General features: G+C 38.5%; 1 protein-coding gene across 6 annotated transcripts in view; it reads right to left on the reverse strand.

Annotated features, from left to right (window-relative positions):
* The window catches only part of LOC140729669 (potassium voltage-gated channel subfamily A member 4-like), a 254785-nt gene that overhangs the window by 133891 nt on the left and 93846 nt on the right, over positions 1-27048 (reverse strand). For 3 of the 6 annotated variants that reach the window (XM_073049716.1, XM_073049711.1, XM_073049712.1), the window contains one exon: positions 14498-19009. The exons of the other annotated variants lie outside the window; for them this stretch is intronic. The gene's annotated coding sequence lies outside the window, so the exon portion shown is untranslated. Of the gene's footprint in view, positions 1-14497; positions 19010-27048 lie in introns of those variants that run through there. 6 annotated transcript variants of the gene reach the window in all.

The following is a 27048-nucleotide window of genomic DNA, read 5'->3' on the forward strand; positions in this document are numbered from 1 at the left end:
AATAGAGCCACCTCACCTCCTCTGCATACCTGCCCGTCATTTCGATACAATGTGTATCCTTGGATTATGTGGGGTAGAAAGTAGCTCAATTAATAGAGAGATGGTGTTGGCACAGAAATATGTAGGAGTAAAAACATATGAAGGACTTCTTAATGAACAGCATAATAGAAGATAATATTTCTCTAACATTGTACTAAGACAGTGTTATACTGCTATGTGTTTTGTACATACAGAACATAGTGGCCAAGTGTTCTATTTGTGAGAGTGGGTTATTGATGAAGAGATCTTCCAACTCCAGTCAAGAGTTATCTCTCAAGAAATATCACTTTGAAAATGGGTGATTGATTGTCCTGGAGTCATAGAGAACCACAGCACAGAAAAGGGGCCTTCAGCCCATCTAGTCGATCTATTAACCTGCCTAGTCTCCTTGACTTGTATCTGGACCATAGTCCTCCAAACCCCTCCCATCCATGTGCTTATCCAAACCCCTATTAAACGTTGAAATCAAACCCGTATCCATCACTTTGGCTGACAGTTTATGCCATACACTTACCAGTCCCTGAGTGAACTTCCCTGTCATCTTCCTCTTTAACATTTCACCTTTCACCCTAAACCCATGACTTCTTGTTCTATCCTCACCCAATCTCAGTAGAAAAAGCCTGCTTGCACTTACCTTATTTATACCATTCATAATCTTATATATACCTTTCAAATCTCCCCTCATTTTTCTAATATTCAGGAATAAAGTCTTGATGTTTCCTGTACTCCTTCAATCTTACAGATACCTTTCCTATAGGTAGGTGACGAGAAATGCATGCAATACTTCAAAGCAGGCCTCACCTACGTCTTACACAACCTGAACATCACATCCCGACTCCTTATCTTGGTGATCTGATTTATGAAGGCCAATGTGCTAATAGGTCTCTTTACGGCCCTAACTAACTGTGTTGCCATTTTCCAGGAATTATGCATCTGTATTCCCACATCTTTCTGTTCTACTGCACTGCTCAGTGCCCTGCTGTTCTCTGAGTAAGCCCTGTCCTGATTTGATCTCCCGAATTGCAACACCTCACACTTACCTTCATTTGCTTAACCTATCCCTGTAACCCACGTCCTCAACTCCGAACAACATCTGTGTAAATTTTCTCTTCATACATTTGTCATTGGGATCCTACTGACCACAAATTGGCTATCAAATTATCCTACAAGAAATCTCACAAGAGTTCAATAGTTCTGATGACAGGACAACAAAGATCTGGTTGCAAGCCTGCCCTGAGTCAATGAAGGCTTCAATCCCAAGAAATGATATCTCAAGAATGGTTAAAAGAAGAAGAAAGTGGTGTATACCAGGTATAGGCAGTTAGAATCAAATGAGTCTCTTGAGAGGCATGAAAAATGCAAGGTAACATGTAAGAGAGAAATCAGGAGAGCTAAAGGATGATATGAGGTTGTTCTGACAGACAAGGGTGACAGAGAATCCCAAGGGCTTCTATAGATATATTAAGTGCAAAAGAATAGAAAGGAAAGATCAGTGTGGTCATCTACTGTATGTATGAAGCCAAAAGAGATGAGGGAGATCTCAAATAAGATGTATCTCATCTGCATTTACTCAAGAGACAGAGACTGAGACTAAAAATTGAGGTCATGGACAGTATCCAGATTACAGCAGCATCCAGTGATCACCGTCTTGAGGCAAATTTGGGTAAGTCCCCCGAGCCTGATGAAGTGTCCCCTTAGACGTTGCTGGAGACTAGTGCAAAAACGGAAGGGGCCTTTGCAGAGATATTTAAAACAGCCTTAACACGGGTTAGGTGCCAAAGGACTGAAGGATAGAAAATGCTCTGTTGTTCAAGAAAAGCTCTAAGAATAAGCCGGGAAATTAAAAGCTGGAGAGCTTGAATTCAATAGTGGGTAAGTTTTTGAAAAGCATTCTAAGGGACAGGACATATTAGCATTTGGATAGACAGGGCTTGATTAGGCATAGTCAGCCTAGCTTTGTGTGTGGTAGGATGCATCTAACCAAACTTACAGAGTTTTCTGAGGATGGTTAATGAAGGAAATGTGGGGGATGTTGTCCACAAGGGCTTTAGCAAGACTTTTGACAAAGTCCTGCATGGGAGGCTGCTCCAGGAGGTTAACACATGGCACTCAGGATGAAGTTGTAAACTGGATTCAGCATTGGCTTAGCAGGAGAAGCCAGAGACCAGTAGTAGATGGCTGTCTCTCTGTCTGGAGGTCTATGACTAGTGGCGTGCTGCAGGGATCAGTACTGGGTCCATCATTATTAATGATCTATATTAATAATTTAGGTAATAATATGGTAATCTGAAGCAGAAAAATTGTGGATGACACAAGATTGGGGCCATATTGAATACTGGAGTTGGGATGTTATGTTGACATTGTATAGTACGTTGATGAGGCTGAATTTGTACTATTGTGTGCAGCTCTGGTCATCTACCTATGGGAAAGATATCAATAAGTTTGAAACAGTACGGAGAAAATTTGCAAAGATTTGATCATGAGGACAAAGTTGTCCCCCAATCTACATTAGAGCAATGTAGAACAGGCTGCATTGGGACCACCGGGTAGAGTAGACGAGCCCAAACAGATTTGCAGGGGAAGTGTCTCACCTGCAATAACTGTTTAGGACCCTGAATGGAGGTGAGGAAGGAGGTAGATTTTTTTATTTTAGTGCCAGGAAAATAAAGCATTTTTAAAAAACATAATCAGGCACTGTAACTCAACATGCATGAATAATACATTAAAGCATATCAATATAGTATTGTGATTGCAAACATTAGAGAATTTAGATGATAGAAGGAGATTAACGTTTAAATTGTAACATTAGGATGCAGTGAATATAGCTTTGCATTTCCAATGCAATTGATACCTGTAAACATTGCATTAAAATGCAAATGAATTGTAAGGACAATTTAGTGAAACCTGAAAGCTGGTCAGAATCGATAAGCAAAATTACAGACAGTAATTTGGAAAATAAGTTCAGAAGAGTTTGGACAAAGGAGCAAACGGAGAAAAAAATCAGACGAGATTCAAAACTGATAGATTCCATTTGTCCCGGTCTTGAATTTATTGACAACCAAAGGAGTCGCTAAACCTGTACTCACAGACCCATTCAGATAAAGAGCTGGAAACGAATCTAAGATCACACTGACAGTTGAAAAGCTCTGTTCCTGTAGCTCACAAAATATGCTGAAAGTACTTCCTGTAATATTTAAATCCCAAGAATGACCAGCTATTTCAGATCAATCATCACTTACGTGTGTCGTGAAATTTGTTCTTTTGTGGCAACAGGACAATGCATAATTGTCATTAATTGTCCATAATTGATAGAAATCAAAAGAATCAAGTAGACCAGGAGAGGAATGACAGATGGATTTTAAACCGGAGGCATGTGACAATAAACAATAGACAATAGTGCTGGAGTAGGCCATTCGGCCCTTCTAGCCAGCACCGCCATTCACTGTGATCATGGCTGATCATACACAATCAGTACCCCATTCCTGCCCTCTCCCCATATTCCTTGACCCAGCTATCTATAAGAGCTCTATCTAACTCTCTCTTGAATGCATCCAGAGACTTGGCCTCCACTGCCTTCTGGGGCAGAGCATTCCACATATCCACCACTCTCTGGGTGAAAAAGTTTTTCTGCATCTCAGTTCTAAATGGCCTACCCCTTATTCTTAAACTGTGGCCTCTAGTTCTGGACTCACCCATCAGCGGGAACATGCTTCCTGCCTCCAGTGTGTCCAATCCTTTAATAATCTTATATGTTTCAATCAGATCCCCTCTCATCCTTCTAAATTCTGGTGCATACAAGCCCAGTCGCTCCAATCTTTCAACATATGACAGTCCCGCCATTCCAGGAATTAACCTTGTGAACCTACGCTGCACTCCCTCAATAGCAAGAATGTCCTTCTTCAAATTTGGAGACCAAAACTGCACCCAATAATCCAGGTGGGGTCTCACCAGGGCCCTGTACAGCTGCAGAAGGACCTCTTTACTCCTATACTCAATTCCTCTTGTTATAAAGGCCAGCATGCCATTAGCTTTCTTCTCTGCCTGTTGTACCTGCATGCTTGCTTTCATTGACTGATGTACAAGAACACCTAGATCTCATTGTACCTCCCCTTTTCCTAACTTGACTCCATTTAGATAGTAATCTGCCTTCCTGTTCTTGCCACCAAAGTGGATAACCTCACATTTATCCACATTAAACTGCATCTGCCATACATTTGCCCACTCACCCAACCTGTCCAAGTCACCCTGCATTCTCATAACATCTTCCTAACATTTCACACTGCCACCCAGCTTTGTGTCATCAGCAAATTTGCTAATGTTACTTTTAATCCCTTCATCTAAATCATTAATGTACATTGTAAACAGCTGCAGTCCCAGCACCAAACCTTGCGATACCCCACTGGTCACAGCCTGCCATTCCGAAAGGGACCCGTTAATCGCTACTCTTTGTTTCCTGTCAGCCAGCCAATTTTCAATCCATGTCAGTACTCTGCCCCCAATACCATGTACTCTAATTTTGCCCACTAATCTCCTATGTGGGACTTTATCAAAAGCTTTCTGGAAGTCTAGGTACACTACATCCACCGGCTCTCCCTTGTCCATTTTCATAGTTACATCCTCAAAAAACTCCAGAAGATTAGTCAAGCATGATTTTTCCTTCATAAATCCATGCTGACTCGGACTGATCCTTCTACTGCTATCCAAATGTGTCATAATTTCATCTTTTATAATTGACTCCAGCATCTTTCCCACCACTGACGTCAGGCTAACCGGTCTATAATTCCGTTTTCTCTCTCCCTCCTTTCTTGAAAAGTGGGACAACATTAGCCACCCTCCAGTCAGCAGGAACTGTTTCTGAATCTGTAGAGCATTGGAAAATGATTACCAATGTGTCCACGATTTCTAGAGCCACCTCTTTAAGTACCCTGGGATGCAGACCATCAGGTCCCGGGAACTTATCAGCCTTCAGACTCAACAGTCTATCCAACACCATTTCTTGCCTAAAATAAATTTCCTTCAGTTCATCCTTTACCCTAGTTCCTTTGGCCACTATTACATCTGGGAGATTGTTTGTCTCTTCCCTAGTGAAGACAGATCCAAAGTACTTGTTCAACTCATCTGCCATTTCCTTGTTCCCCATAATAAATTCACCTGTTTCTGTCTTCAAAGGCCCAATTTTGGTCTTAACTATTTTTTTGCTATTCACATACCTAAAGAAGCTTTTACTATCCTCCTTTATGTTCTTGGCTAGTTTACCTTCGTACCTCATTTTTTCTTGGCGTATTGCCTTTTTTGTTATCTTCTGTTGCTCTTTAAGAGCTTCCCAGTCCTCCAGTTTCCCACTCATCTTTACTGTGTTATACTTCTTCTCTTTTATTTTTATACTGCCCTTTACTTCCCTCGTCAGCCACGGCCGCCCTTTACTCCCCTTAGGATCTTTCTTCCTCTTTGGAATGAACTGATCCTGCACCTTCTGCATTATTCCCAGAAATACCTGCCATTGTTGTTCCACTGTCTTCCCTGCTAGGGTATTGCTCCATTTAACTTTGGCCAGCTCCTCCCTCAAAGCTCCATAGTTCCCTTTGTTCAACTGTAATACTGACACATCCAATTTTCCCTTCTCCTTCTCAAATTGTAGGTTAAAAAATATCATATTATGGTCACTACCTCCTAATGGTTCCTTTACCTCGATGTCCCTGATCAAATCCGGTTCATTGCACAACACTAAATCTAGAATTGCCTTCTCCCTGGTAGGCTCCAGTACAAGCTGTTCTAAGAATCCATCTCGGAGGCACTCCACAAACTCCCTTTCTTGGGGTCCAGTACCATTCTGATTCTCCCAGTCTACCTGCATGTTGAAATCCCCCATGACAACTGTATCATTACCTTTGCGACATGCCAATTTTAACTCTTCATTCAACTTACACCCTACATCCAGACTGCTGTTTGGGGGCCTGTCCTAACTCCCATTAGGGTCTTTCTACCCTTAGAATTTCTCAGTTCTATCCATACTGACTCTACATCCCCTGATTCTATGTCCCCCCTCGCAAGGGACTGAATATCATTCCTCACCAACAGAACCACCCCACCCCCTCTGCCAGTCAGTCTGTCCTTTCGATAAGATGTATACCCTTGAATATTCATTTCCCAGGCCCTGTCCGCTTCAAGCCATGTCTCTGTTATTCCCACAACATCGTACTTGCCAATTTCCAACTGAGCCTCAAGCTCATCTACTTTATTCCTTATACTTCGTGCATTCATATATAATACTTTTAATTTGTTACTCCCTTCTCCTTTCATATCAATTCCTATTTCACTTGGCCATACTGTATAATCTCTTCTTGAGCTTTCTACTCCATTGATTCTGTTGTCCTTTTTAACTTTTCTTATTTTCACTTTCCCTTTAACTCCATCCTTATATTTCCAGTTCATCCCATTCCCCCCCCCCCCACTACTTAGTTTAAACACATCCGTGTTGCAGTGGCAAACCTGTCTGCCAGAATGCTGGTCCCCCGCCTATTAAGGTGCAACCCATCCCTTTTGTACAATTCATCCCTACCCTAAAACAGATCCCAGTGGTCCAAGAATGTAAATCCTTGCTTCCTGCACCAGTTCCTCAGCCACACATTCAGATCCATTATCTCCCTGTTCCTGCCCTCTCCAGCATAGAAAAGAGATGTTTAAATTATAAGGTTGTTCTTTGAGGTCAGGAGCTGCTGAATGTAACTTTGCCCTACCTGTCTAACTCCATCTCATAGAGTCATACAGTGCTACAACACACAGACGCCCTTCCACCCATCTAGTCCACGCCAACCTGCAGTAAAGCAGGCCATAGCCCTCCATACCTCTTCCACAAAATACACTGCAGATGCTGTGGTCAAATCAACACATACAAAATCTGGATGAACTCAGCAGGTCGGGCAGCATCTGTTGAAATGAGCAGTCAACGTTTCGGGCCGAGACCCTTCGTCAGGACTCTTCCATCTATGTACCTTTTCAAACTTCTCTTAAATGTTACAGTTGAACCCAAATTGACAAATTCCATTGGCAGTTCACTCCATACTTGCACCACCGAGCGGAGAAGTTCCCTCTCAGATTCCCCTTCATATTTCACCTTTCACCCTAAACCTATGACCCTCTAGTTTAGTTTCACACAACCTCAGGGGGAAAAAGTCTGTGAGAATTTTCTTTCTCTAACCTTCATAATTTTGTACATATCAGTAAGATCTCCCTTCATTCTCCTGTGCTCCTGGGATTAAAGTTCTAACCTATTCATCCTTTCCTTATAATTCAAGCCCTCGTATCCTGGTAACTTCATGAGTTTGGTGGGGCCTGACATCTCCTCAGCAGTCTCTTTGTGTTCAGAGGAAGTGTTAGTGTACCAAAAGGCCCAGAAATTAAAGCATGAGGCATTGTCCCATCCTTACACTGGCACCATCATATCCTTTCATGGTTTGCCACACATGCCATGAATTATGCAAACTGCCAAGCCTGAATATTATTCCATAGATAAATTTTGACAAGTTTGTCTGTTAATTAATTCAATTAATGTGCAACCACATTAATGTGCTTTATCACAAAAACATTTCCATAATCTTGACTCTCTGGGGTGTGAGCACTATTTTACCGTCGCAGAGGGAATAAGCAGGAAATCTGTTCTCTATTACTGCCAATGCCTTAATTATTCATTATGACAGGCAAAAGTGTTACCTGATGTAAGGAATAGTAAACTGACTCCACTCCTTAAGATACTTTACTCTGTGTATCAAATGAAAGAATTCAACACCATAGTCCATTATAGTACTCAGTCTTGAATGGCTAGGTTATGAAATATTAATTTTAATTCTAATATAAAACTCTAACTTTTAAAATGATGATTACCTAAGTATTTTAATTCAAATATATTAACTGTAAATAGCTACTTCAGAATCTGCCATTCAAGATAATCTGATCCTTTGAACAAAAATGAGTTGATTTAAAAGAGATTCATTGGGTTTAAGTGTAAATCCTTTCTGATTATTCTAGTTAAATTTCTGAATGGGCCAACAAAAATAAAGTCAGTGGATCTCACATCTATGGACCTCCAGAACATAATTGATAAAGTGACCAAGCTTCTCTGCTCTTTCTGTGGCATTGGCTCTTCCTGCAGGCAGCTTTCACTGGTGGCTCTGGCACCATGTATCAAATATATAGGGTTGAAATGAAGTTATCCCTAAAAATGACTGCATTGGAGGCAACTTTAGATTTAGGTTAAATGTGGATTAAAACTAGAAGATGGAAATTGAGGATTAAGTGTATATGGAACAGGTGGTATTCACCTGAGGTCTTTTCTGTGACTTCAACTTTTCACACTATTTGTTGATGATTTGGATGAAGGAATGAAGAAATGTACTTACAAATTAGCAGGTGACACTTTATTAGTGGGCACAATAGGTAGACCAGAAACGATAAAGATGTATATCAAAACATACAGTGACATTCGTATTTTGTGTCAACAACCAACACAAACCGAGAATTGTGCTGGGGGGCAACCTGCAAATATTAGCACGCTCCCAGTGGCCACAACTCACTAACTGTAAGGCTCTGAAATGTGGGAGGAAAGAACAGGGGTAGAACATACCATCTTCTTACAGAGAACGGCAGGATTGTTGATTGCTGGTGCTGTAAAGCAATTACACTAAACACTGTATTACAATGGGCAGGCAAAAGTGTGGAAAAGGTACTTCAGTGTAGGTGTGAGATTATCTACTTTGGATTAAATGAATTAAAAAGTATAGAAAATTTTACCACTAATAAATTTCAGAGTACGCACATGGAAGTTATTGAAGTCCTTTAGACTGATATAAAATACATAGATAATAGCATATTTTAAAAATTGCTTACCTTTATTTCAAGCAGCTCAGATGTAAAGAAATAGTAATGTATCAGTTGCATAGATAATTGAGCAGTTCAAGATGGAGCACTGCATTAAATTTTAGGACTGCACCTCAGAAATAATTTGCTAATCTTGGATGTGAAGCACTGGAAACTGTAAAGGTTGATGGGCACTGTAAGAAATACTAGCAAAGTGGTTCTCACTCTCTTAAGGTTAGGGCTGTGGATGAAGCATGAAACATTGTCAATGAGGCAATTTTAATTTATCACATTTGCCTCATAAACTCTTCCTTGCCATGGTGCATACAGCAAGATTCCAGTGTATACCCCCTGCCCTGCTTTTAGCAGGCTGCTCTGCATTGTGTGGTCTCTGCTCAGTCGCCCAGTCACACTATTCCAAAAGGAGTAGCTGCAAAAGAAATTATATTTTGCAAAAATACCTAAGTCTAGCTCCACCAGTTACTGATCCAATGAGTGTCAACTTTAACAATTTAAAAAAATATATATATATAATTTCATTTTGGACCAGTTCCATCACAAAATCCTGTATTAGAGGAGCTTTTAATACAACCACCATCACCTAGTTTTTCATTTAACAGGAGCAAAAGGAGGATTAAAATCGGAAAGGGAGATAACGCATGTAAGCATTTTATGTATTTATATTTATAGTGTATTTTTATTATTGTGTTCTCTGCATTAGTGTGTTTTTCATATACTGCTTTGGATCTGGAGTAACCATTATTTCATTCTCCTTGTGTACTGGAAATGTCATTAAACAATCTTGAAATTTGAATCTTGAATCTTGAATTCAACATTAGCAGTTTCTTTCTGGTCAGACAGTATGCACACAACTTATCAGACTGTGTTAGCAATGTATTCAAGCCTTAGTTTCTGCTCTCAGCAATGATTTCTATATACTCTTGTCTATTTTACTTCTGTCCTCCTAATGTGATGACATCCTGCTCTGTAGTTGCTGTAGCTTAACTACTGGAAGGAAACTTTACTGATTGATTGAAAGGCAATGGCATAGTGTGAGTACTGAGCTTATAGATGCTACAATACACCAGTGATGGTCTACTTCTACTTCATGGGACTACAACCACTTCCACCAGGGTGTGATCTGAACTCTCCTAGTTATCTGTAAGAAAACAGATTGCTTGACTCCAATGCCACCCTGCAAGGTCCTGTGTCACTGTTGTCTGTAATGGCAAAGAGGTTCCATTACAGGTTGGTAATTCATGACCCCAAGACAAATAATCTGAAGGCATGAGGTTAAATTCCAACAGATTCAGATGTCGGTTCAAATCCAGCAAGACAATGTACAAACAATGAATTAACATAGAAACATAGAAAACCTACAGAACAATACAGGCCATTCGGCCCACACAGCTGTGCTGAACATGCCCTTACCTTAGAAATTACCTAGGGTTACCCATAGCCCTCTATTTTTCTAAGCTCCATGTACCTATCCAGGAGTCTCTTAAAAGACCCTATCGTATTCGCCTCCACCACCGTTGTCAGCAGCCCATTCCACACACTCACCACTCTCGGCATAAAAAACATACCCCTGACATCTCCTCTGTACCTGCTTCCAAGCACCTTAAAATTGTGCCCTCTCGTGTTAGCCATTTCAGCCCTGGGAAAAAGCCTCTGACTATCCACACAATCAATGCCTCTCATCATCTTATACACCTCTGTCAGATCACCCCTCATCCTCCGTCGCTCCAAGGAGAAAAGGCTGAGTTCACTCAACCTATTCTCATAAGGCATGCTCCCCAATCCAGGCAACATCCTTGTAAATCTCCTCTGCACCTTTTCTATAGTTTCCACATCCTTCCTAGTAAGGCGACCAGAACTGAGCACAGTACTCCAAATGGAGTCTGACCGGGGTCTGACCAGGGTCCTATACAGCTGCAACATTACCTCTCGGCTCCTAAACTGAATCCTACGATTAATGAAGGCCTTCTTAACCAATCTGGAGCAAAAAGCTACTGATTATGAAACATCTGTAAAATATCAGCAAATTTAGCAAAGTTCTTAGGGCAAGTGTCCAGCATCCTTTAGTGCCCTTCTTTATACATGTAAATCCAGAATCATAGCAAGGAGAGAAGTGAAGATGTGTATGGGGTAGAAATAAAGAGGAAGTTCATGGAAGGCCAAGAGATTTTACTATGGAGAAAGGTTTGTCTATGCCCATGATAAAATAACTCTTTATCATGATCTACTGCCTCCTTTAACCAAGGCAATTTTGGATATAATTTGCCAACTTGCCCTGGATTTCAAACCTTTTAGAATATATGGCACTGAGTACAGGAGTTCGGAGATAATGTTGCAGTCATATAAGATGTTGGTGCGGCCACACTTGGAGCATCATGTACAGGTTTGGTTGTTCTGTTATTAAAAGATGTTATTAAATTAGAAAGAATGCAGGCAAATTTTGCCAAGATGTTAACTGCACTTGGGGGCTTGAGGTACAAGGAGAGGTTGCATAGAGGTTCAGGTAGGACTATATTGCCTGAAACATACAAGACTGACGGGTAACCTGATAGAGGTATATACTGTAAGCTCGTGATGTGCATAGAAATGGTGAAAACACCACTCAGGGAGCTGGTGCTAATAATGAGAGGACATGGGTTTAAGATCAGAGGTGAGATTTAAAAGGGACATCGAAGTAGGTTCTTCATGCAAAGGGTGGTACACAATTAGAATGAGCTGCCAGAAATAGCACTTGAGGTGGATACATTAGCAACATTTAAAAGCTACATGGATAGATCCACAAACTAGACTGCCTGGGTAGACCTATTGACTCTTCCTGCTTCTGCCCTACTGAACTTATGCTCTCATATCTCGATTCTTTTCTATTCCCCATGGTTCAGTCCCTTCCTGCCTACATCTACAATACTTCTCATGCATCAGTAAAATTAATTTCCCTTGCCCTGACTGCCTCATCTTCACCATAGATGTTTACCCCTTCCTTCTCAGTCCTGAAGAAGGGTCTTGGTAGAAATGTCAACTGTTTAGTTATTTTCATAGATGCTGCCTGATCTGCTGAGCTCTTCCAGTGTTTTATGTACACTGCTTTGTAATTCCAGCATGTGCAGACTTTCTTGTGTTTGTTATGAGGGCATAGGAGACTCTTAGAGATCTACAGGCCAAATAAATATGACCTCACAGGACAAAACAGTCAGCATGTTTCTATGGTGTATGACTCTATAACTCTTAACAATCTCCCATGTTTCTATGGTGTATGACTCTATAACTCTTAACAATCTCCCTTGTCGAAGGTCTTACTGAACTCCGTGCATTTACATCCATCCCACTGACTTTATCAATCCATTTTGTTTAAAATTCATTCAAGTTGGTCAGACAAGATCTCCCTCTCACAGAACTATGCTATCTTTGATTAATACCTGTTTTTCAAAGTGCTAATTAATTGTATCTCAGATATTTGCAATAACTTCCCTACAACATTAGACTCACAAGTCTGTAAATATTTGGTTTAACTGCTGCATTTCTTGAGTAAGTACTTCTTTTTCTTGAATACCATGGATGTTGCCTGACCTGCTGAGTGCTTCCAAAAGTTTATTTTTCACTTCGAATTCCTGTATATGCAGACTCTTTTGTTTCTCAAGTTATGTGATAGTAATGTTAAGTACATTTTTACACTGAGAATAACAGAATTATTACATGTTAGAAAATATTATGGTTTGTTGAGTCCACACCAGTTCCATGCAAGATCAATCTTTCTACTCTTCCACCCACTCCCCAAAGCCTTACAAATTTTCTTTCAGTTACACATCCAGCTCCCTTTTGAACAAAGTTGGATCTGCTCCAGTAGTGCATTCCAGGCCCTATTCATTGTAAGGAAGTATTTTCCCCCTCACATTACTTTGATTATTTTGTCAATCACCTTTATTCTGCTTCCCAGTTCTCAACTCTCCATTAGCAGTTTCTGTCCATTTAATGTCTATTCTTCATGACCTTAAAGAGCTCTGTCAGATCTCCTTGCAGCGTCTTCTGTTCCAAGCCCAACTCCAGCTTCCCCAGTCTCTGAATGAAAACAGAAATCCCTCATCCCAAATAATTTCTGCCAGAGTTTTCCTCCCTGGTAAAAAGACTGTGTATTTTCACCGTTTGTGTCTTCTGAAGAGTGGTGCATGAAACTACATACTTTACTAAAATTGTGGTTGAATTCATGTCTTAATGAAGGTTCATGACTTTCTTGCTCTTGTATTTTAAGCTGCTTTCTCTACCTATTGTTGCCTTGAACTATCTTTGCATAAATATGCTTGGTATGCTTGGATAGGGTTTTTTTTTGCATATACTGCACCTATTGGTTAAAATAGCTACTTATCAAAATACATTGCTGAGGAACATTAAATGTTAAGTTTCACATAGAATCTTTCTGCCTGTTCCACCACCCTGTCTATGGAGCCCATTACTGATCTCCTTCATCTTGACAACTTCTGGGCTATCTACTAATATGAAAATTGTGTTCTAACCATATACAACCAAATCATTAATGTGCATTCGCTGAAGCTATGAGAGATCTGAAGAAACCTCTGGGAAAGCCCACTTTATCTATTCCTCCAATCCAATAAACCTTTCTTTACTAATCTGTTTCCTGTTATTCAGATTTTTTTTTCCTATTTATGCTGCCAAAGCTTCCATTTATTTCATGGCATGCCATCTTAAAAAAATGAGGCAATGTTTAAATATTTTTATTTATTAACTTCTGAATATTATGCTTGGACAGGCTAACAACTAATATTCCCATTTGAGGAGTAGATAATCACTGAGACCAACTTAGGCATTTTTTCATGCACCTGTTGCTGCCAGCACTTTTCCATTATTAATGGTGAAATGAGGTGGATGTGGGTTCAATTTTAATATTTGAGAGGGCAATGCAGGGTAATAGTCCAGATGCAGGCTGTTGGGACTAGTCAGAATAATAGTTCATCATGGACTAGAGGAGCTGAAGAGCCAGTTTTTGTGCTGTGGTGCTCTTTGACTCTATGACTAAACCCCAATATTTTATCAATTTTCTCACCATAAAATTCTCAAGCAACTTTCATTATCCAAAAAGTCGAGACAAAACATACATAACTTAAATAAAAAAATTTATACAAAGAATTTAGAAGATATCTATCTAGACACTTCAGTCCACACAGTTCCTTTTTTAATGATTTTATTTGTTTTCATTGCACATATTCCCTTTTAACATTTCTAATATTGCTGATTTCAATGCATATGGACATAGATTTTATTTTACAAAATATGGAGGTACCATGTGCCCACATACAGTGGTACCTCAATAAATAAAACATTTGATATGTATACACTTCTATGTAGTCAAAGTAAATGTAAAATAAACTTATTAGGAATCTTATAAAACAGAGGTGAAGGTAAAACTCATGAACTAGGAGATAATAGAATATACAGGTTCTGTTAAATATACATGGTAAAATGATCATACAGAATTCAGCTTGAATACTGGTGGTCCAGTAACTAACATAATTCTCCAGCAAATCAAATATATTCCAAGCCATCCTCAAACACATTTGAATGTTGTCTTACATTTAAATACCATAGAACTTTTATGCAAGTAAGAGTGAAAAGATTTATTAGTCACTATCTTATGTGCTGCCCTTTGCTCCTCTGGTTTCCATTTTAAGTTCTAAGTCATCATTTTAACCTATGTACAATAGAAATACTTCAGATTTTAATCATGTGCTTGCCAAATGTTGCTTTAGATTTCCACCATAAACAAGGTAACAACTGTAAGATAGTTATATAATCTTTTTCTCTACAATTGTGAAAAAATATATTACTTTTTCACTTCTTGATTTTTACATATATACCATTATGTGATTCTGCACATCGCAAGTAAAGCTTTTATAATACATTTTATTTAAAAAAAATAGTGACTTTGGTATTTGCCCCTTTTAATGGTCAAACCATCATATAAAAAATCTTTCTCCAAATCTGCAGCTCACATGTTCCATTTAAGAAAGCGCTCTACAAACAGGATTATCACATTAATAAAGACTATTTCAGATTTCTTGAACAGTAAACATAAACAGTAAAATTAAATTGCAGAAAAGGCCACTCACATTAAAAAAGGTCTGGTTTAATGAATGTTAGCAACAAATTTAGGAATCAGACCAAATTGCACAAATATTACCTGCCTGCTTTGTATATTACAATTATGCATGCATCTTGAATGGTAAATTTCTCACATTTATCATTCATATTTTTGATCATTTAAAGCTTGGGCTGCTTTTTTATGTTTCGCATCAATTACTCATCAATTTTTAAAGATCTTTTGTAAATTTGCACTAGACCCTTGGAATACTGCATTTACACAAAATTACATTGACCTTGTTGGGTTTCAGTAACATACTGTAGGTTTCATTGTTGATCTATTATTGAACACATAGAAAAATATAATACATGGCCATGATTTACTTTGCACATTTTATAAAACTGTAAAATAATGTCAGGGTTTCCTCACATAATGCCAGGTGTGCCACTATTGCCAAACTAATGTCAGCTTTTGAATTAATGGAGAATATAAGGTATTAATACTTCAGTAGCTTTTACTGCTTTGCCTTGTTTTGAAATATGTTAAAATGTGATAGATATTCCCTGGAACAATTCAGCATTTAATAAAAGTTTTTGCATTATAAAACTTAACATCAGAGTTGTTTACGGGTGCTTAACTTTGCTTTATTAATGATTGCACTAAATGCAGTTGCTGATCTATACTGAAATAAGTGGGACTATTAATAAACAGGCTTTAAATCTGTGCTATTTCCCTATAGTTGGGATTAAAAGTAAAATGACTATACATATGAATTATTCACACCACTTTTTTTTGCTTTAACTGTTTAAAGTATGAAAGATCCCAGTAGATTCAACTGAATTTACAATAAACTATTACTGATTTAACTTGTTTAACCTTTGGTGCAATTTATAATATTATCAAAAACAGGCTATATTTTGAGCAGTCAATAATCAGTAACAGTTTAATTTATTTTCACTAATGTAGTTACATGTTTAAAAAGTTGTTATATAGTAAACCAAGGTCTAGATGAAATTACTTTTGGAAGAGTAATTATGCTTTTACAGAATTTGCTGCAAAGCAGAAGCACAAGGTTGTAATTATAAGGTAGTTAAATGGTTGAAGTTAATAATTTTTCAATGGGTAAATGCAAAAACATGGGTCAATGATCAATAGGCTAGAAGTTAAATGTACTATACACACTAAAATTAACTATTATTTGCAAATAAAACATAAGATTGTTTAAGAAATTTACAGTTAAAAAATCTGTTCTATTAGCCATATGGTATTAAATTTTCCCAGCTTGCAGTTTTGGAATGACATACAGATAATAGGACTCTTTTCTGCCTGTAAATGAGGCCCAATAGGATTAACAAGCTGTCATTTTTAATGTTATTTAAATACCTGGAGATCTGAAGAGTAAATGGATGTTGAGCATGGTATATTATCTCAAAACATTTTGGAGCTCAGAATTAAATTACTGTGGAAATCTTGGTTCCACAGCAATGAGAAGATGAAACAATACTTTGGAATCGATGCAAAGACACAGCAGAATTACAAAAAATGAAAGGATGGTTTACATATCTTCTCCGAGTAAAAGATACTCATCATACCCATCAATTGCCAAATATTTATTTCAGTTTACAGCTCTGCTATAATTTATCCTATGTTCCAATTCTCTCTATCTCCTATCATCCAAGTGGAATCACAGAGTTGGTAGTTGGTCTGTACAAATCAAAGTAACTGGGTAATTGTATTTCAATCCTCTCAGGATAAAATTTGCAATCGAAAATTTCCATAGACCAATTTCATATAGATGCGTTGGCCTGGTGAAAAGGATACTGATCTTATAGTTTATAAAATGATTTACAGCAGCTGCAATATGAGTATCAACTGTAGATAATATACTGATTTTAAAGCTGATGCTTTAGCATTAACAATCAACGTTCAAATTTTAAATCCTTGCTGTCACCATAGCAGCCACATTAGATTTATAAAGTTTGGATTTGCATCATTTAATCTTTAAGATTTTGGAAATATAAATTCAGAATAACAATACATATTATCGATGCTTAAAGTTCACTGAGTAAAGGCTGCAGTGATTTAGTTTGTGATTTAAATTATTAATTTAATTATTAATTACAAGTACAGCTTCATATATTAATTTTAGGAAAGGAAATTAAGAGAAAGATAAAATATACAGTATGAGAAACAGGTTTATGCATTACTTTCTATATTATGCAAAAGAAATGTTATTTATATAACATAAGAAAACTTTAGTTTTTGTCTAAGTGCACATACAAGTACCCTGATAATAAAATTTTGAATTAGGGAACCATCTGACAATCTAGTTAAGAACAAAGTATTTTACAGATAAAGAAATATGTGCAATATTTTATTACATACAGGACTGATAAATAATATCACTGGTAACATGCCTTCCTTTATTTCACAAAATAGCTTGTTTTCGATTGTGCAAGCAAACTGGGATTAAAAGTTCCCTGTAGCAAACAGCTGATGTTAAGCTTCATTTGCTGTTACAGTACTTTGTTTTACTGGTGTTATATACAACTATATACAAATTTTGCAAACTTTTCAAAATTAAATTGTGTATATTACTGTATATTACAATAGGAAGATAACTTTTGCAATCAGATAATTTCTTTCTGAAAAATCACAGTTTTAAAGCAATGCATAAATATATTTATCACTTTTAAAATATCTTTGAATTCATCTTTGCTGCAATCTTTGATATTATGAACTGACCAATTTAGACATGGTCAATCAATATTACAAAACAATTACTTCTGAAATGTGACTGTAGATTTACAAACATTAGTTAGCACAATTTTTAACTTTAGAATGTTTATTAACATATATCAGAGTTAGGAAAGTAATCTGTAAGACTACAGAAGCAAACATTCCAGAACTATATAGAAAATATAAAATAAGTTGTCATTGCAATATAGTACATCTATAATGTGTACAGCTGGAACTTGTAACTTCCTTCACTTCATATCCATAACTTTGAATTCTACCAACAAATGTAACATGTTTACATTATTACATCTATATATATCTGCGTTAGTCATGGAATGCATGCATAAATGTAATACACAGTGAGTTGATTTGATCAATTCTGGGATAGATTTCAACTTTCTGATAGATAATCGGTGGTGTCTGCCTGCCAGCTGATGTCGTCAATGGGAGGCCTGTTGCATTTTAAAATAAGGTCCTCATTAAATAGTGCCAGTGAGCTGCAGGCGTTAAATCCAGCCAGCCAGAATCTAGACCTGGATATTATGGTGCACGGAGGATCTAGGCCGACAAAAACCCACATTATTATTGTGGAGTAAGATAGATCTCCATTGCTTATTCTGGTTACACAAAAATATTGGTAACTTACATTTGTGTGTCTTTTCTGCTGCATGTACTAATAAAACTGGCTGGTACTATCAAAACTGCAAGTAGTGATCTCTTTTCAATCATGAAATAAAAGCTGAAAATTTGTCATCACTGTGCTGAAACATTGACTCTGTTTCTCTCCTCAGATGCTGCCTTGCTTGCTGAATATTTTATGTTTTTATTTCAGATTTCCAGCATCTGCAGTTTTTTTTTGTTTTATAGACTCGAAGTTTGCATATTTAAAGGGACTTACCACCTGAAGCTCATGGACAGACCAGCTGCCGCGCATGAAATGGTGAAAAGTGAAACCTTGGAATAAATGGGGTAAGAAGCATTTGGGGTCACAACCACCAAGTTTATAACAGTGCCCAAAGTTAAAACCTATTCTCTTGTTTTAATAACTTACTTGTATTTTTTATACTACCTATTCAACAAGTACATTCTTCTGAAAGCAATTTATACCACACTAATCACTTTAATCATTTATCTCAGGTTTGTATTGTGCAAATTCCTCCTTTGTTGTGTGTCTGTTGATGTTCCTTTTCACTGTAATCTAGATGTTGATAGTAGATTTGCATTTTCCCAGTTCAAGTTGATCGTATTACTGCTCTGAAGTTCATTAGATTCCTAAAGGAGAAACAATTACATTGTCTTAAGAATACAGCATAGCCTATGTAAATTGAATATATTTATGAATATCATTTTTTTAAACAGATTTTCTCAACAAATACAGTATTGTGCAAAGGTTAGGCGTATATACAGTATACAGTGCTCAGGTCTTTTGCACAGTACTGTTGTAATTTTATGTATTGCACTGTACTGAAGCAACCAAAAAAAATCATGACACACGTGAGTAATGATAAACCTGATTCTTATATGGATCTCTATTGTGAACTGAGAGTGGGAGGGGGCAGGGAGACAGGAAACATGGTCAGGTAAAGGGAAGCAGCGGGCAGCACCAGCAAGGCATTCTGTAAAAATCAATAAACCAATTATTTGGAATCGAATGATCTTGCCCGATGTTGCAGCGCTGGGTGTGTCTGCACCACGCCAACCACCCCCCACCAACCCCTGGCACTCCTCTGCCATCTGTTCCACACCCCTCCCATGGCACTCTATCCTTACCATTCTCAACATCCTTTGCTCCCACCAGAATTACGAACTTGCACTCCTCTCCACATTGACAATACAGTATAGTACTGTGCAAAAATCTGAGGCTCCCAAGCCATATATATGTGCCTAAGAGTTTTACATAGTATTGTATCTTTGTTTGAAATTTGTAATATCTTTCAATGCACAGATTTATGTTTGGCTTTTGAAATCTTATTTATATAGAGTTTTGGACTAAAATCAGCTTTATCAATTTTTCTGTATACTTCATCAAATAGATCTTTGAAATTTGATTGGGAATCCCTCCTTTTGCTCAATCCTCATGTACCGGTACATACAAACTTTGTCATGGCAACAGCTTAATTCTACCTAATTTGAGGTCCATATTGGGACAGGTCTGTATAGGTCAGTATTACAAAAGCAGTATTATTCAAGTTGAAAAATTGTAACAAAACGCCAGATCTTTGTTAACAAGAGCTAAGTTCATTAGTATTTTGATTTATTTTTATATCATTCATGTTTTTGTTTTCTAACATTCATGCTGAAGCATGATTCCATAGAACTTTGTTGTGAACTTGTCCTGCTCGATGAACTCAGTGATGGAGCTGCATCCGTACTGGTGGGGTGGGGAGAATAACTGATGACATTTCAGTGGACTGAGGATAGCATAAGCAGGATAAGCAGATTTTTTTTTACTTTGTATTTATAGATACAGCATGGTAGCATGCCTTTCTGACCTCATGAACCTGTCCTGCCCGAATGCACCGAAGAAACCAATTAACTTACTACCTGTACATCTTTGGGATGTGGGAGGAAACTGACAAGTCATGGAGAGAACAAACAACATTGAATTTAGGTCAGTGACACTGTTAAGCGTTATGCTAACTGCTATGCTACTGTGCCGCTCCTGATGGTGCTACGCATGGGTATATGGAGCTCAGAAACAGAGGCAGGCGGATAGTAAGTGGCAGAAAGAGGTGCAAAGAGAGCCACATTATGGAGGGAAGAGTGAACCTGGAGACAAGTACTGGAAGATAGTAAATAGGTAAAGAGTCTACCAGTGGTGTAAACTAATAAGTAAGGAAGGTGACAATAGGAAGCAGACAGAAACAGATTTTTTATTGGGGGGGAAGGGTGGAACTGATGGGTAAAATGTGTGGCAGTGCATGGATGGTTCTCGGAGAGGGAGGAGAAAAATGAGTGATGGTGGGGAGGTGGCACTGGAGGGTGGGCATGGGAAAGGGGACAAAAATGAGAGGACCAGGGTTGGATCAGAAAGTGCAAAATGGGGGTGTCATGGGGGGGGAAGCAAGAGGGATGGGTTACTTGAAATTTAAAAATTCAGCGATCGTAACATGCAGTAATAGACTAACCAGGCAGAGTATGAGGTGTCGTTACTTTGTGTTGGGGAGGGTACACTCTACCAGTGGATAAGGATGAGAACAGACAGGACAGTGTGAGAAAGGGAAGTTGAGTTGAAATGGCATACAACTGGGAGCTTGGGATGACAACTGTGGACAGAGGCAGGAGCTCTACAAGTTGGTCACCTAGTCTCCATTGGCATCAGTGATGTGGAGGTGACAACCTGAGGAGCATTAAATGCAGTAGATGTTTGAAAGGGTATATGAAACTTTGTCTCACCTGGAGGGGCTGTTTAGGTCTCTAGATGGTGGTGAGAAAGGAGGTTAAAGGACAAGTTTGTAACTCCTGCAGGGGAAAACGCAAGTAATCAGGTAAGCTGGGGAGGGATGAGCGGAATAGGGAGGGAATGGTTCCTGAATAAAGTGTAAAAGATTGGGAAAAAGAAGATATGACTTGTGGTGACATATCTATGCAGCTGTCAGAAATGACAAAGGATGATGTGGTGAATGCACAGACTAATAGGGTGAGAGGTGAATACGGGCTAACTCTGTTTTGTTTGGGGGGGGGTAAGAGCAGGTCGAAGAATTGGTAGAAATGTGACTCAGGGCTCCATTAACCACAGTAGAAGGGAAGTCACATTTCCTGAAAAAGGAGGTTATTTCAGATGTCCTATAATAAAAAGTCTCTTCTTGAGAAGGAGAAAGGGTTGGTATCCCTATAAGAGACAGGGTGCAAAAAAGTGCAGTCTAGGTATCCAGGTGGAATAATAGCAAACCTCACCAGCTAGTTTATTTCCTTATACGGTGAGAGAGAATTCTGTTGCTCCAGATGCCAGCATCTGCAATCACTTCTGTCTATGGATACAAATACTCATTCTGTATCATGGCCACGCGGCTATTATTTTAACATGGACCTAAGAAGATAGCAGTCATCAAAAAATCATCCAAAGATATCACAGCCAAGCATTTTCATTGCTGGCTGATCTCTAAAAATATGTGCTGTGACACGGGATCCTTGGATTGCAGTGTGAAATCCGAAATCAAACTACTGGCATCTCGCTGAATTGGTATTTGATGTGGTTCCATTGCTGAAATTGGTCATCAACACAGACCGATGAACATGCCTGGACCTTCTTCAATTGTTACAGCCACTCAAAGGTTAACAACTGAGATTTACCATTTTAAAACTATGATAGTTTCATTCCAGATTTTCAAATTTTAAGCAGAATGTTCATACAGTATTTGCAAATTTGTTATATCAATTAGTTGTGAGAGTAATACTAAAATTATGAAAATTGTCCCAGTATAAATAGGCCAGTATTGTTCAACTACACATAATTATCTCAGTGACTATTGTTTTAAACTGCTAATATAAGTTTACAATAACACATTTATTGCTCATAATTTTTGGTAACAATTTAATTTTTAATTGAGGTTTCCCAGGAATAATAGTGCATAGTTCCCTGAAGGTGGAATCTCATGTGGATAGGGTGGTGAAGAAAGCTTTTGGTATGCTGGCCTTTATAAATCAGAGCATCGAGTATAGGAGTTGGGATGTAATGTTAAAATTGTACAAGGCATTGGTGAGGCCGAATTTGGAGTATTGTGTACGGTTCTGGTCACCGAATTATAGGAAAGATGTCAACAAAATAGAGAGAGTACAGAGGAGATTTACTAGAATGTTACCTGGGTTTCAGCACCTAAGTTACAGAGAAAGGTTGCACAAGTTAGGTCTTTATCCTTTGGAGCGTAGAAGGTTGAGGGGGGACTTGACAGAGGTATTTCAAATTATGAGGGGGATAGATAGAGTTGACGTGGATAGGCTTTTTCCATTGAGAGTAGGGGAGATTCAAACAAGTGGACATGAGTTGAGAGTTAAGGGGCAAAAGTTTGGGGTAACACGAGGGGGAACTTCTTTACTCAAAGAGTGGTAGCTGTGTGGAAAGAGCTTCCGGTTGAAGTGATAGAGGCAGGTACGATTTTGTCATTTAAAAAAAATTGGATAGGTATTTGGACAGGAAAGGAATGGAGGGTTATTGGCTGAGTGCAGGTAGGTGGGACTAGGTGAGAGTAAGTGTTCGGCTAGAAGGCTAGAAGGGCCCGAGATGGCCTGTTTCCGTGCTGTAATTGGTTATATGGTTATATATGGTTAATACTGCAGTTAATTTGTGGTCTGATAAAATACATATCTGCTTGAAAATTAAAGGAAAAACAATATCTTGGCTTACACCTTAACCAAATAAGATCCTATTAATATTGTAGCACCAAGTACCAGGTAATAAATTGGTTCTGTTATTAGAGATGTCCACAATTCAACTTTGTCCATGCCAGAAAATACACAAAAATCACACAATACAGTAACCATTGCTCCTCAGAAATGTAATGAATAGTATCAAAATCATATAAAATGGAAAAGAAAGAACTATTGCTAAAAATGGGGAGAGAAAAGAAACTTTCTGTCATTTGTAGGAATAGGCAGTCTTTGGAAAGAGAAACATCAGGGAGATCTGGTTTAAGAAGGCACTACTGAAGATACCGTACTGGTAAATACTCCAAATAAGAAGAAATTTTCAAATGGAAGAAGGACAATACCGTGGCTGACAATTGAAGTCACAGCCAAAGTAAAAGCCAAAGGGAGGGCATACAAGGAAGCCAAAGCTAGTGGGAAGATAGAGGATTAGGAAGCTTTTAAGGCACTCATGAGACCACACTTGGAGTATTGTGTGCAGCTTTGGACTCCTTATTTTAGAAAGGATATACTGACATTGGAGATGGTTCAGAGAAGATTCATGAGAATGATTCCAGGAATGAAAGGGTTACCATATGAGGAATGTCTGGCAGCTCTTGGGCTGTATTCCCTGGAGTTTAGGAGAATGAGGGGGGATCTCATAGAAACATTCCAAATGTTAAAAGGCCTGAACAAATTAGATACGGCAAATCCTAGGAGATTCTAGGACAAGAGGGCACAACTTCAGGATTGAAGGACATCCATATAGAACAGAGATGCGGAGAAGTTAGTCAAGAGGGTGGTAAGTCTGTGGAATTTGTTGCCACGAGTGCCTGTGGAGGCCAAGTCATTGGGTGCATTTAAGGCAGAGATAGATAGGTTCTTGATTAGCCAGGGCATCAAAGGATATGGGGAGAAGGCAGGGGAGTGGGGATAACTGGAAGAATTGGATCAGCTGTATGGCCTACTTCTGCCCCTATATCTTATGGTCTTATTTGGGCTGATGAAATCTTTGAGGACCTAATCCCCACAATAGCTGAATCCCACTTCAACTTGTTGAATGTAAGGTCATGTCTTTGATTAAACTCCCTACTTGCCTTTACCCTCTGAAAAGAAGGTGATAACTTGGTAATTTTGTTAAAGAGTGCATTTGTTACTTATCTCATGCACAGGAAATTGGTCGATATCATTAATGTCCCTGATAAACCTAGAATAACACTTAGCCATAGAAGCAGTTGCATAAAGAAATGCTGCACATGTCTTGCAGATGAACTTTGATTGTTGCTACACCAGTTCAGTTAGAGCTTCTCCTGTAAAGTGAAGTAAAGAAATCCACTAATATGCTATAAGCTTTTCTGCATTCTTTTGTACTTCAGCCTTTTCATACCAGCAGCTAAAAATGACCACTCCCTAACTTTCTGCTGCTGTTCCATTAAAAGAACTCACTTTGGCACAATAAATATCTGAAGTGTGCAATAGCTATTTCATAGGACAACTCAAAAATATCTCACCATGGAAACTAAAACTCCTTCAAGTTTACTAACAATCTGAAACAGCAAAACAAAGTTGAAACTTTATCATCTTCTTAAACTTTACTGATGAAGCCTGCTTGTCACTGGACAGGTCTAGGGACACCTGAATGTAGTTGCAATGCATTCCAATTTCATAAAATGTGTCCTCTCCAGCCAAAGGACACATATTGATATAATAGAATAATTTTAGCAGTCTGCTCAGTCAGTTAAAGTTGCTTTAATCAGGTAATGAATAAGAAACATCTGAGGATGAGTGGCAATGATTTCCAAAGAGATATTAAAATAAGGGCATGAATGGATTTAAAAATGCCATTTTTTTAAGTACAAGGGTGAAGTAATTAATATGCATTTAATATTAAGTTCAGGAGGTACATGATCCAGGGAAACTTATCTACGTCAATTCAGAATTGGCTTGCCTGTTGAAGGTGGTTATAGATGGAGTGTGTTCTTCCTGGAGGTCAATGTAGTGTTCTACAGGGATTTGTTCTGGAACCACTGTTCTTTGTGATTTCTATACAGTCGGCTCTCCTTATCCGCGAGGGATTGATTCCGGGACCCCTTGCAGATACCAAAATTCGCGGATGTTCAAGTCCCTTATTCAACCTGGCTAAATGCGGTGGATCTTAGGACCCAGCGGAACCCCACACCTTATTTAACCTGTCTCAGTGCGCTAGACATTAGGACCCAGCAGCAGAGATCTGAATCCGCAGTGCTTCTGCTCACGAAAATAATCACGATCGCGATTGAAAATAAAGTGGAAATAACAAAGCGATTGGAAAGAGGTGAAACACCATCGGTCATTGGAAAAGCGTTAGGCTACAGTCGGTCAACGATCGGAACAATTTTAATGGATAAAGTGAGAAAGGCTGTGCCCCGATGAAAGCGACAATTATTACTAAGCAACACAGTGGGTTGATTATTGGGTTTTGGGAGTTTTGGGTTTTTGATCCTCACATCAACCCAGCACGGTGGAGAGCGCACTTGATAGTGGTCTGTCACTAGATCGAACTCGGGAAGAAGTTCCCGAGCCCGGCGCTGAAACATACATTCTTAAGTGTTTTATATGCATAGAAAGGTAAAATATATACTATATACTAAGACAAACGTTTGACTAACTGATGCTAAATAATACCGGATGTACCTGTTCCGACTTACTGAGTAAGAGAACTTCCGATTTTTTTCGATCCCGATCCACGATAACCCACGCATATCCTCCCGTATACTTTAAATCATCTCTAGATTACTTATAATACCTAATACAATGTAAATGTTATGTAAATAGTTGTGATACTGCATTGTTTAGGGAATAGTGACAAGAAAAAAAAAGTCTGTACATGCTCGAACAACAAGTGCTGGAAGAGCACTTCTGGATTTTCGTGATTCACAGTTGGTTGAATTCGCGCATGCAGAATTCGCGGATAAGGAGGGCCGACTGTATATGACTTGGTTGAGGAAATGAAGGGTGGATTAGAAAGTTTGCAGATGACACAAAAAAAATTGGTGGAGTTGTGAATAGTATAGAAGATTGTTGTAGGTTGCAATGGGATCTTAACAGGATGCAGAGTGGGCTGAGCAAATGGAGTTCAATCCAGAAAAGTGTGAAATGATAATCATTGAAAGGTTGAACTTGGGGACAGAATACAAGGTTAATGGCAAGATTCTTAGCAGTACGGAGCAACAGGGAGATCTTGGGGTCCATTTCCATAGATTTCTCAAAGTAACTGACCAAGTTATTAGGGTAGTTGTAAAGGTTGACCTTCATTAGTCAGGGGACTGAGTTTAGGAGCTGCAAGATAATAATGCAATCAAAAGTTCAAAGTAAATTTATTATTAAAGTACATATATATCACCATATACAACCCTCAGATTCATTTTCTGGCAGACATACACAGTAAATCAAACAAACATAATAGAATCATTGAAAGACTGCACCCAAAACGACAAACTAACGTGCAAAAGACAACAAACCGTGCAATTACAAAAGAGAAAATAAATAAATAAATAAATAAATAAATAAGCAAGCAAGCAAGCAAGCAAGCAATAAATTTCGAGAACATGAGATGAAGAGTCCTTGGGAGTGAGTCCATAGGTTGTGAGAACAGTTCAGTGATGGGATAAGTAAAGTCATCTCCACTGGTTCAAGAGCTTGATGGTTGAGGGGTAATAACTGTTCCTGAACCTGGTGGTGTGGGTCCTAAGGCTCCAGTACCTTCTTCCTGATGGTAGCAGTGAGAAGAAAGCATGGCCTGAGTGGTGGGGATCCCTGATGATGGATGCCACTTACCTGTTACAGAACTCTGTGTAGTAGACATGCTCAATGGTGGGAAGGGCTTTTTTGTGGTAGACTGGGCTGTTTTACTACTTTTTGTAGGATTTTCCATTCAAGGGCATTAGTGTTTTTATACCAGGCTGTAATGCAACCAGTCAATATATTCT

Source organism: Hemitrygon akajei, chromosome 6 (assembly GCF_048418815.1).
Source record: "Hemitrygon akajei chromosome 6, sHemAka1.3, whole genome shotgun sequence".
NCBI classification, from domain to species: domain Eukaryota; kingdom Metazoa; phylum Chordata; class Chondrichthyes; order Myliobatiformes; family Dasyatidae; genus Hemitrygon; species Hemitrygon akajei.